The following is a 13,579-nucleotide window of genomic DNA, read 5'->3' as shown; positions in this document are numbered from 1 at the left end:
CTCCTTCTAACTGTATGAATAATTTTGTTGAGATTTTCTTGGGGATTGCATTGAATCTGTAGATTGCTTTTGGCAAAGGGCCCTTTTTTGCTATATTAATACTGCCAATCCATGACCATGAAAGGTCTTTCCATCTTCTCAGATTTTCTTCTTTTAGTGACATTAAGTTCTTTTCATACGGCACTTTCCTTTGCCTTGTTTGAGTTACACGGAGGTATTTTTGTTATTTGTGATTATTGTGAAGAGTGTCATTTCCCTATATAGAAAATTGATCATTTTGTCCAGATTTTCTACTTTTCTTGAATATAAAATTCAGTAATACAGTATGATGATGTTTTGAATTTCTGCAGATTCTGTTATTTTGTTTCCCTCTCCTTTCTGATTTTGTTATTTGGATACTTTCTCTGTACCCTTTTGTTATTCTAGCTCAGATTTGTATATCATGTTGATTTAGCTTGGATCCAGCTCCTGGTTTTATTGATTCTTTGTAGAGTTCTTTGTGTTTCTCCTTAGTTGATTTCAGCCTTGAGTTTGATTATTTCCTGCCTTGTGCTCCTCTCAGGTGAATCTGCTTCTTTTTGCTTTTGAGCTTTTATATTTGTTGTCAAGCTGGTAATGTATGCTCTCTCCAGTTTCCCTTTGGATGCTTTCAAAGCTTTGAGTTTTCCTCTTAGTATACTATCATTGTGTCCCATAAGTTTGAGTTTTTTGTGCCTTACTTTTCCTTAAATTCTAAAACATTTCTATTTTTTCTCTTTAATACTTCTTCTACCAAGTTACCACTGAGTAAAATATTGTTCAACATCCATGTGTATTTGGGCTTTCTAACACTTTGTTGTTATTGAAGTCCAGCCTTAGGTCATGGTAGTGTGAGAAAATCCATGGGATTATTTCACTCTTTTGTATCTGTTGATGCCTCTTTTATGACCAACTCTATGATCAGTTTTGGAGAATGTGCCATGAGTTCCTCAGAATAATGTATATTCTTTGTTCAAGGATGAAATATTCTATAGATATTTCTTAAATCCATTTGGTTCAAAATCTGTTAATTTATCTGTGTCTCCGGTTTCCCAATCCATGATCTGGCCATTGCTGAATGTGGGTTGTTGAAGTCTCCCATGACTATTTCGTTAGCCAGAGCTTTAGCAGTTTCCTTTATAAATTTGTGTGCCCTTGGATGTAACGTATAGATATTCATTATAGAGAACTGACCCTGGTGGAATTTTTTCTTTGATGAAAATGAAGTGTCCGTCCTTATCTTTTTTTTGATAACTTTAGTTGAATTTGCTACTGGAATGTATGCTCCAGGATGTTTCTACAGACCATTTTCTTGGAAAATTGTTTTCCAGCCTTTTATTCTGAGATAGTATCTGTCTTTGTCACTGAGCTGTGTTTACTTTATGTAACAAAATTCTAGTTCTTCTTTATGTATGCGGTCTGTTATTCTATGTCTTTTTTATTGGAGAATTAAGCAGGGATGCTAAGGGATATTAAGGAATAGTTATTGTGGTTTTCTGTTATTATTCTTTGGTACAGATGGAATTATGATTGTATGACTCTCTTCTTTTAGGTTTGTTGAAAGAGGATTATTTTCTTCCTTTTTATAGGGTGTAATTTCCCTCCTTGTGTTGGAGTTTCCCATCTATTATCTTTCATAGTGCAGGATTTTTGAAAATGTACTGTGTAAATTTAGTTTATTATAAAATATCTTGGTTTCTCCAGCTGCGTTGATTGAAAGTTTTGCAGGGGATAGTAGCCTGGGCTGGCATTTATTTTCCCTTACAGTTTTATAAAATCCACTCTGGATCTGACTTTCATAGACTCTGGTGAGAAGTCTGGTGTAATACTTATAGGTATGCCTATATATTTTACCTGACTTTTTCGGATATTGCCTTTAATATTCTTTCTTTAGTTTGTGCATTTGGTGTTTTGACTATTATGTGAAGGGAGAAATTTCTTTTTGGTCCAATCTAGTTGGAGAAATGTATGATTCTTTTATTATTATAGGCATTGCTACCTTTAGGTTAGGGAAGTTTTCTCCTATAATTTTTGATGATATTTACTGGCCCTTTTATATGGGATTCTTTGCTCTCTTTTATACCCATTATCCTTTGGTTTGATCTTCCCATTGTGTCCCGGATTTCCTGGTTGTTTTCCATTAGGAGCTTTTTCAGCTCTACATTTTCTTTGATCGTTCTGCAAATGTTTTCTACAGTATCTTCTGCCCCTTAGATGTTTATCTTTTATCTCTTTTATTCTCTTTCTGATGCTTCTGTCTATGACTTCTGATTTCTTCCCTAGGTTTTCGACCTCCAGGGTTTTCTCTCTTTGTGCTTTCTTTATTGCTTCTATTTCCACTTATTGACCCTAGATTTTTTAAATTCCTTCATCTGTTTGACTGTGTTTTTCTGCATTCTTGAAGGAATTTTGGGTATCCCCTTTAAGGGCTTCTACTTATTTACCTGTGTTGTCTTGTATTTTTGAAGAGTTTTATTTTTTCTCTACTCAGTGTCCTCTATTATCATGAAAAATGATTTTGAATCCACATCTTGCTTTTTCAGTTTGTTGGGATACCCAATATTCTTGGGGTAAGGGAGCTCTGATGATGCCAAGTAGTTTTGGTTTCTGTTGCTTAGGTTCCTGTGCTTGACTCTTGTCATCAGGTTTTCTCTGGTGTTTCGTGGTCTTGCTGTCTCTGACAGTGGCTTCACCATCCTGTAAAACTCTTTGTCACTGTTCCTATAGACCTTATTCCTCCACCAAGATGTGGGTACAGAGATATGTGGGACCAGATCAGCAATGTTTGCAGGCAGAAACAGGAAGTGTCCTCCCCGAGACTACTCTTGTTTTCTGTGTCCTGAGGCCTCCAGCCTGGTTGCTTGGAGCAGAAGGTTTGTTCTTGCCTGTGTTCTCAGTTGTGTTACTGTTCCTGACCACTGGCTTCCATCTCTGGACACAGGTAGATACTGGAAGGATCCCCTCCCTTACTCTCCCAAGGTTCCTGTATCCATAGGGCTCTAATTAGCTTCCTCTCAGAACAGGAATGTGAGCAGAGGTAATGGTTTCCTCGAAGTTCTCAGAATTGTCCATTATTCTGGGAGTCCAGCTTTCTCCCCCACCGAATTTGGGTACAGAGAGCTATTGTACTATGTCATCTCTGAGCGCAGCCAGAAACAGTAAGCTTCTTCTTCTTTTTTTTTTTTGGTTCTTTTTTTCGGAGCTGGGTACTGAACCCAGGGCCTTGCGCTTCCTAGGCAAGCGCTCTACCACTGAGCTAAATCCCCAACCCAACAGTAAGCTTCTTGATATCTTCTTGATAGTATCATCCTAATAAATGGAAATATCAGGATAGGCATTTCCAGTATATGATATATATATTGAGGGTGTTGTCATGGGGAGGTGGATACAAATAGATACAAAATACACTTGAATAAGCATTGTGTATTAAGATATATCCTGACTGGATCTGTGGCGAAGAATGACAGAGTCTCTATTATATAAAATGGATTATGAAATTGAGTGGAAAAATTCTTCTAATAAACATAATATAATTTTAAATTGACTCTTCTTCATAATTTATTTATATAGCACATCATCACTAGGCGTCTAGAATTTCATCGATTATGATACATTAAGGATGCAAATAAGAAAAAAAAACGAATCTTCCCTAAACAGGCATTTTAGATTTTTGTTGCATCTTAACCAGAACCATGGATAATTCAGAGAACTTAGGGGAAACCATTACCTCTGCTCCCTTAATGTAAAGGGAGAGAAAGAACGTAGACTGTTGTCAAGCATGTGCTCACAGGTACTTACTTATATAATGGGTCCATGGTCTTTATTTTCAGTGAGCTTGGTTTTGGTGGGGGTAATCTGAGTTTGAATTTTGTAAGTTATTTCTGTGTTTTTAACTTATTTTACTATATCATTTATCTTTTATAAATATTTATATTTTATTCAGTTTGTTTATTTTATTTATATTTCATTTCAGCATTTCTGCTGAGAATAGATCTCTCCAAAGTAAATGAACTAAAGAAACCAATTTTGATATTTTACCAACATACCAGATTACCGCAGATGATGTGGCTATTTGATTATAGGAGAGCACTAACTATGCTCCCTTTGTTATGGAATATGAAGATGAAACCATAACACAAGTTAAATAATTCAAATAAGGTATTAGCTATAATGGTGAATTTTGTAATTGGATGGATTCACTATCATTATAATTAGAACTGATATGATGTAGAGAATTACAAAGAGCTAATATGTGACTATTTCAATACAAACACCCAATATACAGTCACTAATTTCAGTTTCATTGACATTTTGGTTGGGTCAGAAGCCTTTAACAGCTGAGGTATTTTTGTAGCCTCTTATGTGGAGTTCTCACACTAAATGCATTTACTCTATAGTAAGCAGGAGAGTTCAGAAAGCATATATAACATAATAAACACAAGAAAAATAAAATTTTATAGCCATAATCATAGCAAGATTATTTGTCCTCAACATTTATGCTTGCATGTCAGAACAGGATTCAATGTGCAATTGTCTTAACACTCTTCCAGGCAAGCCACACATCCAGGGAGGGGCTGATGTGAGCGGATCCACACTGAGTTGTAGTAACCTAAATCTGAGCTGTTCTCGCCATATTGTTACCTTTCATCCTCTGTGGCTGAGAACTCGTATGATAAACCCTAAGAAATCTAGGCTCTCCTGTTCTGTCTTCAACTCATTACGTCTCTCAGAAACCACGTTAGGAATCCCAGTGTGTTCCGTTACTATAACCTTTCTCTGCCTGAGGCATCTCATCTGTAAAATAAGAATAAAAAGCCTCTTTGTTTAACAAACACTTAATGTGGCTGAGACCTGGGAGCTGTCCCAGGTGCTGAAAACACGGTACAGCCAGACACAGGTTCAGTGCTCATGAGAGTTAAAAGCTGAGCTGGGAGAGATGCATAATCAATACGATCATATATGTATATAATGAAGAACTTGGTAGTGGAAAATCTTGAAAGAAAAAAAAAAACCAGGAAAAGAACAGAGAATCAAAACAGAATGTACATTTGTGGTTAGACTGGAAATCACGCCCACTGCAAAACAGGCAGGATGGCACAAGGTCACTTCCGAAATAAATAACTATAAAGTTCCAGTTCTGTGCTCAGAAGAAAAAAAGTGCCTATTAAAGATAAAACTTTTAAAAAGTTTTGTTTTTTCCCAGACATCATCTAATGGAATTGCTAACCAACTGGACTAATTGAAGAAGTGTTAAAAGGGTGCCACAGAGACGACATAGTAATTAAGAATGCAAACTGCTTTTACAGAAGATCTGAGTTTGGATTCAGGCTCCCGTGTCCTGTGACCCACAACCACTTGTGATTTCAGCTTCAGGGGATCTACCGCCCCCTACTGGCTTTCTTGGACATAGTGTTCATATGTGTACACACAAACACACACACACACACACACACACACACACACACACACGCACATACACGGACACACACAGAGATAATTAAAAATTAAAAAGTAGACTTTGAAAAAGAATGTTATAGAAGAATCATTTAAGGAGACGAAATAATGAGTCAGAAATTCATATCCATACACAGAAATCAGTGCATGAGGAACAGAGTAATTAAAACAGAACTAAAATTTACATTTTCAGTCATGATTGCTCTGCAACATGAAATAATAGCAATATATGTTCACATCTGAAGTAAATATAAAATAGACAGCAACCGAGAGATGATGGGAAGGAGTAATTGGAAATATAAGATTCCACGGGCTACGTACTAATACAACTAAAGAAGTATTTAACTAGGGGTGAGTCTGGATTCTTTGACACCTATTGTAAATACCAGGTGTGGTGGGAACACATAAAAGAAGTGCTTTAATTCTTTTTAATACATCTCGATGCTGAGGACCAGGGATACCAGCACATCTGCTTATGTCGTGCTACTAGAAAAAGAGTAGCCTCATCTTTAGTGCCCATTCTTGGGAAGGTGAAAAAGAAAAAGCCGACTTATGTCTACTGGGTTTGAAGAACATGTGGACTTTGACGAGTTGGTATCCAGAGTGCCTGCAATATCTGCAAAACACAGTACTGGAGAGAACAGTGAAAGACTCAAAGAAGATCACACTGTGCCTGTGCCTCCTTCTGCTGACTCTTCTACTGACAAACTTGGACAGGTAATTCCCCACACATTCCAGGTTCACATAAACCTTCCTCTCTTGCCATAGAGATCTTGGATCTTCCACATTTCCAGGAATTTCTGGAACTATCCAAATGTTTCCAAGGATCTATAGGTCATTCCACATTTGCCCAGGTGTCCAAAGTCTTCCCACAGATCCTGAAAAGAAATCACACATTCTCCTTTTCCAGAAGGTCTGTCTTTTTTTATTCTATCTTTATTAAATTGGGTATTTCTTATTTACATTTCAAATGTTATTCCCGTTCCTGGTATCCAGGCTAACATCTCCCTAGCACCTCACACTCCCCTTGTATAGGGGTGTTCCTCTCCTGATGCACCCCCACATTCTGCCCTTTCCCAACAATCCCATTCACTGGGGAGTTCAGTCTCAGCAGGACCAGAGACTTCCCCTTCCACTGGTGCAGGACTCCCAGCTGCCGAGATGGTTCTTTTCTGCGCATGTGCACACACGTGTGCTGATGAGCCTGCAAACCCTCTATTCCTCTGGGAGAATGTTGCCCTAGAGATATAACAGCCAGAATATAGGCATCGAGGCCCTGGCAGCCTGAGATTCCTGCAGAGGCTGACAGTCTCCACTGCCCCTTCTGTGACAATCAGTGTTGAATGTCTGGGAATTCTGAAGTGGCTTTTGTTGTATCGACTGACTTGTTAGCAGAAATGTGAGAGCATCAGTAACCCACACAGAGGTGGCTCACATCTCACAGGTGACAGGCGTGGCACTTGTGCTTGCCCAGAAGCCCTTTCATGGTGTGTTGTGTTTCTCTCCCTCTCCAAGCAGGCTTTGGTGCAGGGAAAAACCCCGTTATCTCTCTCTCCATAAAAGGATATTCAGCTCTGGTTTGAAAGTCAAACCAATAGCCATGTGTGCCAAGGAACAGCAATGAGGACAGATTCCTTTACGTATGCAAATGTATTCCGAGCGATACTTTGGATTTATAATTGTAATATTATTACCAGCAGGTAATGAAATTAAGATTTAAATATCGTGCTCCATTTAAATGGTAGGTAAGCTTTTGGCTGGATCAGGAATCAGCACATTGTTGGGTAAATACTAATCGGGCTGGGATGACATCCCGTAATTATTTAGGACTTGGGGGGGGGATAAGATTTCCTTTGCTACCTGCCACTTTAGCTCAATGCAACTTTGAGGCTTCAGGGAGGATTCTGTCAGTCTCAGAAGGGTTTCCATTAGAAGGAGTGGATGGTGGAAGCAGTTCTCCCAGCTCCGGGTGAGAGTCTAATTCTAGACCTGGGTAATTAGATCAACAGTTAGATCTAACTGCAGACACACAATAGGATGAAGTTCAGGCTGATTAGCCACACAAAGCCATTAGGTGGATCAATGAAAAGTCAGCATTTCTCTTCCTGAGCAGAACAATTCGCACTGGAGCTGCACGTGGGTGGCTGCAGGCTCGTGTCTCTACAGGTGCTCTCTGAGCCACCTGCAGGTACAGGATGGTATACAGTCTTTGTCCCAAGCCTACAGTGAAGAGGTCCTCATCCTGTCTCCGGGCTAGAAGGAACTGAAGTTCAGAGATGTCTTTGTTCAGGTCCACACAGCAAAGGGCAGGGCAGAGAGAGATTCACTCTCGGTATGCCTGAGTCTTTAAGACATCCTCAGAGACACTGCTGCAAATCTCCACCCCCACCCACTGATCCCAAAGCAAGAGTGACCATCAAGATATCTAAGACTTGAGTTCCACTGTGCACGGAGAAAATCTTCTGTCCGAGTTGAGGTCTCTTCTAGGGTGCACAAGGAAAACCTTCCTCCAGTCCCTCCGACCAGCTCTGGGGTGGCAGGAGAGGGAGCAGACAGGGTCCCCCCATCTTGACAGCTGCAAGGCTGTTTCAGGCTCTGTCCCCACCTTCCGGGTTTAGGGTGGGTTGCGGGTCGGGTTTTGGAGAGCCCTGCCTGGACTATCCGAGATTGAAGAACACACGGAGGGGCGCCAGGCCACGTGCGCCCTCTAGCGCCAGGCAGAGGGACGACATCTCCGTGAGATCTCACCTGGGAGACCTGCATCCACCTCTGACCTGGGCACAGCCGTATCCCTATAATTGGAGAGGGAAACCTGCCCTTTGTAGGTCCGTGAGCTCCTAATAGGGCTACAGGAAGAGCGTTTAGCTGCACAAGGTCTTGGATTTGGTCTTCAGCGCTACTTAAAGAACAAAACAGGGCATTTCGACCAACCCCTTTCTTTTTACATCAAAAACGGATAAATGGAGCCTAATTGCAGTTTCTACTTATGTATTTAATCTATCCATTTCCTCCCCTTTCTTTCTCTCTTTCTCTCTTTCTTCCTTTCTTTGTGTGTGTGAGAGATATGTATGTGTACTCATGTGTTTGAATGTGTATTGTGCAGACATGTGTGTATGTGTGATATGATGTCATAGATTTTCATTGCTTTCTTATCATATTCTCCGCAGCAAGGTCTTTCAGTCATAATCAGACTCATTGATATGACGAGTTCTGCTTGACACTTTCCTCTCTGGATTCCCTAACTCTCCCTTCCCAGGCTTTAATTATAGGCAACCTCCACACCCACCCCCTCCGACCCCTCCCCCCATTTATGAGGGTTTCCAGGGGAGGGGAGCTGTACTAGGTCTCTGTGCTTCGATGGAAAGTGCTTTGGTTGTGTATCCATCTCCCTGGCTTCTGCAGTGTATGTCGGATGCTCATATTTGACTGAGCGAGTGTTTTGAAATTTCAAAGGAAAGATACCTAAGCCATCTCAGGCCGGGGGGCCATGGCTCTTGGTGCATTTGCAATGTAGGTGGCGATCCTCAGCCTCATCAGTGTCTCTGACGCTGAAATTGTAACCTTTTCTTTTTCTTTTTCCTTCTTCTTTTTTTATATCAGTGTCAATTCATTATCCACAGTGCTGGGTTGCATCAAGACAACTTCCTTTAACCATGTCATGTGCTTTACCCTATCCGAACTTCCTGCTCAACCCCACCCCCCAACCCCGGCCTAGTCTCCTTCCTTCTCCAGGCCTTTGTCTGCCTTCGTGACATATGGACATATTTGGGTTTTTTTTTGGGGGGGGGATCTGTTATGAACCCATAAAGATTCTGTAAAGCATTACAGGACTCACAAACGAGACAAAAATTACAGTATTTGCTTCTTGGTGTCTGGTTGATTTTGCTTATTGCGGTGGTCTCCAGTTTTAATACCAAAGACTTAATTCAATCCCTTATGTGTCTGGATAAAATTCCATTGTGTATGTGTACCAGGACTTATTCAATGGTCTATTGATGGATGCACAGGCAGATTCCACATCTTGTTTATTGAGAATGGTGCCACAGTAAGCATGGTGTGCAGGTGTCCTCTGATGTGTTGCCTCTGAGTCCTGTGGGCTCTGTGTCCAAATGCTCAGGCTGACTGCCATTCACCGAGAGGGTCTGAGCCTAAGCTGTGTTCTTTCTCTTTGGATGCAGGCTTTGCATGAGATGTCTGTGTGTGTGTGTGTGTGTGTGTGTGTGTGTGTGTGTGTGTGTGTATGTGTGTGTGTGTGTATGTGTGTGTTCGTTGTATGACTGTGCACCCTTGCATTGGGACTATTAATGGAGTTTATGAAAGCTATATCGGTGTTGGTGAGCAATGGAGATAGATGTTTACAGCACCCCATCCCTCTATCCCTCCTTACCCTTCAGCTTCCTTCTGCTCCTTTTCCTTTCCCCTTCTTCCTCCACTCCCCCTTTCAAGACAGCATCTCACTATATAGCCTAGACTGGCCTCATGCTTGCAATGATTCCCCTGCCTCAGCCTTACAAATACCAAGAAGTCCTTTCCTTGGAAGAAGAGAAAGTCTTTCAGAGGTGCAGTTGTGGGCATGGGTTGCCAGGAGTAGACACCAGACTGTCTGACTTTGTACAAGGAAACTAGGACCAAAGCAGATAGCATTGGGGACAGTGAGGTTGACCACTGTGCCCACTCCCTGTCCCCCACACCTAGAACCACAGCTCTGGCAAGTCATGTTTTCTAAGGCATCCAATCATGTCAGTGGTCAGATAGAACATGGCACAGGGGGGCTGGGGATTTAGCTCAGTGGTAGAGCGCTTACCTAGGAAGCGCAAGGCCCTGGGTTCGGTCCCCAGCTCCGAAAAAAAAAAAAAAAGAACATGGCACAGGGATCCTTGGGAACATGTAAAACAGAAATTATTAACTGCAATTTCTAGTCTAGGAGAAGAAAGGGCACCCAGATTGCGTGTGTGTGTGTGTGTGTGTGTGTGTGTGTGTGTGTGTGTGTGTGAGTTTATGTGTTGGGTCATAGCAGGAAACAGGGTGGAAAGCTGGATTTCACGATTCTCTGAAATATGAGTATTTTCCTGAGCTTCTGGATAGAGATATGGTTGTGTGGGTCTGTTTGGTATCTGACCATTTAAATAGAGAAGGGCTTACATTGGGAGGGCCCATCCGAAGCAAAATGGACAAATAGCACATGGTTTCACTCATTTTGGGGGCCCTAAAATTATTTAAAGACTCATTTCGCTCATAGGAAATGGGAGAAGAAGGTCTGGGGGAGGAAGAGGGTTGAATAGACCTTGCTGGATGCAGAGGAAGAGGTGCTGCTCCTCTGTTAGCCAGCAGACTGGCCAGGACAGCATCAAGTGAACAGGCAAACCATGTTGTCATCACTTGGGGGAACCATGGTGAATTAGGATGAAAAGCATCTCTCCTGTCCCTCTGGGCCATCTCAGACACTGACTAACAAAGGTGTCAATATCAGAGCTGAGAGATCCACATCTGAAACTAGTCACTTTCCTCAGTTTCCCCTCTGGAAGACACAGATCAATTACAGTCAGGACCAGCTTAGGCACAGCCTAGGTTCCAGCTGCCTTTTCCACCACCAGCCACCACTACCCTTGTTAGTGAAGGTGATCTGGCACTGATGTATGGGCTGCATTCTTGGGTTATGGTTATTCTAATACAATCAGTGTAGGAGACATCTGTTGCTGGACATAGCACCGTAGACATGGCCATGCCTGGTTGGTTTCTATTAATATCATTCATGAATCACAGGCTTAAGTGGATGGAGGGGTGAAAAGGGTTTGTGGCTGTGGGACCACTTCCCTACTGGGTACTTGGCAGGACTTGCTCTACCCTGGACTTTCTCCAGTATCCTCCCGTTATGTCCTTTCCAATTAAGGTGTTAACTCAGAGAGAGAATGGATCCAGGTGGTGTCCTGGAGACCGTGGCTCTGACATCACGGAAACATCGTGTGATCATGCTGAATTAGCACACACTCGATGTTCTCATGCTCTTCTTCAAGCCAGTGGCCTCAGCACTGTGCCCCATGATTATTGATTAGTGAGTGAATGTAAGACTGAAAGGGGGTGGGCTGCAGTATTGCCCTGTACAGGGCAGCCGGATGTCTCCTGTTGGCAGAGCCCACATCGGAATGACTGAGGCTCCAGACAGAGTGCCCAGGGCTGAGAATTTAAATTATGATCCTTGAATCCCTAACGTAATGAGCCATCTCCCAGCCCCTGGTGTTTTGTCTGATGAGTCTGCAAGTTGCATGTTTAATATGTAATGAATGGGAACCATGAGGAATGGGAAAAAGAGAGTGTTTGCCTCCTATGCCCACCCTCTCTGCTCCCAGGGAGGTTGTGGCAATGGCAGGCTGCCCTCATCTTCTCAGTGATCTGGACTTCATGGATGTTCTCAGGACCTTGGAGAGGGCCAGAGACGCTGCTTTGTTCTGCAGGATGTTTCTGACTCTTGAAGGTTCTGGATGAATTCCAGGTGAATGGATACCTTTACCTCACAGAGAGGGAAATCAAGAGGCTCGATTATTGCACCAGCATCTGGGGTCTATGGGACCCGTGGGGAGGACTCTGTACTTTGTCAGCAGTGGTGGGGACACTGGATACTGCAGTCAGAGCCTGAGCAGTTCCTGTCCCACTCAGAGACCTCCATTCAGGTAAAGCTGGATCCCCTACTACACCAGAGGGGGAAATCAGTGAGTTTATTACACAGAGAAGGTGACTGTCACTGTTTCTGATTTGAACATGGGCATTTAGAGAGAGCTTTATACACAATTCTGTAGCTTTTCCGGCACCATTGTTCAAAAGATATAATTTACAGCAAGGTTGAAGGACAAAGTGAAGTTTAAAAATTAGGTAAGATATAGTGATTGAATATACTTGTTTTTATTTAAATATTTTTTTAGATTTATTTTGTTATTTTATATGTACCTGCACCTATGTGCGTGTGCTATATGCATATGGTACCTTTAGAGATCAGAAGAGGGTGTCTGATCCTTTCGAACTGGACTTATGGATGGTTCTGAGCTGCCACGTGGGTGCTGGGAATGGAACTCGGGTCCTCTGCAAGAGCAGCCATTGCTCTATAGGACTGACCCATCTCTCTAGCCCGTGACTTGTTTCTCTTAGGTGATTTTCTTTTTGTAAATAAAGTTCAAAGATGGTTTTATGAGTTACATCATTTGGGTGTAGGCATGAGAGTGGATTAGTAACAGCGTGAAACTAGAGGCCATACACTTCCTGAACCTCAGTAAGGACAGTTTCAATTGTGTGTTTGTGTGTGTGTGTGCACACGCATGTGCGCACATGCGTATTGTTTGCAGATTCCCTTGGAGGCCAGAAGAGGAACTCAGGCTCTCGGGAGCTGATTTACAGGCAGCTGTGAGCTGCTTAAGTGGATCCTAAGAACAGAATTTGGGTTCCCTGCGAGTTTGGAACATGCTCTTAACTGATGGGCTCTCTCTTCAGGCCCATGTGTTTCTCAGCCTGGACTGAGATATCTTTAGAAAAACGGGCACTATCTCTGCAGGCATCCTTGGCTGGGTCGGTTGCATTGATGTTTCTGGTGCTCAGCCATCAATAAACAAAGGCTAGACCCCAGAAGATAGCTTCTCTCCATTTTAGCGTCACCCTTAACTCTCCAGTTCCTCTATCCTGTCTTGATCGAACCACAGGCACAATGGTGCTTCCTCCAGGACTCTGGAGGTGTGATCTCATCGGTTGAGCAAGGACGTGAGGCTATGAATAAAGGTCAGCGTGACTCAGTGCCTTTTGCTGTACTACGGATGAAATGTTTTGGCTGGAATTAGGGCTTCGGCTGGTTCAGGTGTGTAAATTAGAGACAGCCTCAAAGTCTCTTGAGTTGAGCCTCTTTTATAACCTTAGAGGCTCTCTGGGGAGCACGTCACCAACCACACCACCTTTACCCCGAAAGGATGGCTGAACACAGGCTTTGGGGCTGAGATACTTCTGCAAGCTGTGAGACTGTGGAGTCAACCTGCTGTCGGGTCCTCAGCTTCCCAGATTCTGTCACATGCAGCTCTTCAGCTTGACATAACAGACTGGAGGGGAAGAGAGCTGGGAGCTCATTACCATG

Source organism: Rattus norvegicus, chromosome 11 (genome assembly GCF_036323735.1).
Source record: "Rattus norvegicus strain BN/NHsdMcwi chromosome 11, GRCr8, whole genome shotgun sequence".
Taxonomy (NCBI): domain Eukaryota; kingdom Metazoa; phylum Chordata; class Mammalia; order Rodentia; family Muridae; genus Rattus; species Rattus norvegicus.
The sequence above is the reverse complement of the archived record's forward strand: the minus strand, read 5'-3'. Positions refer to the sequence as shown.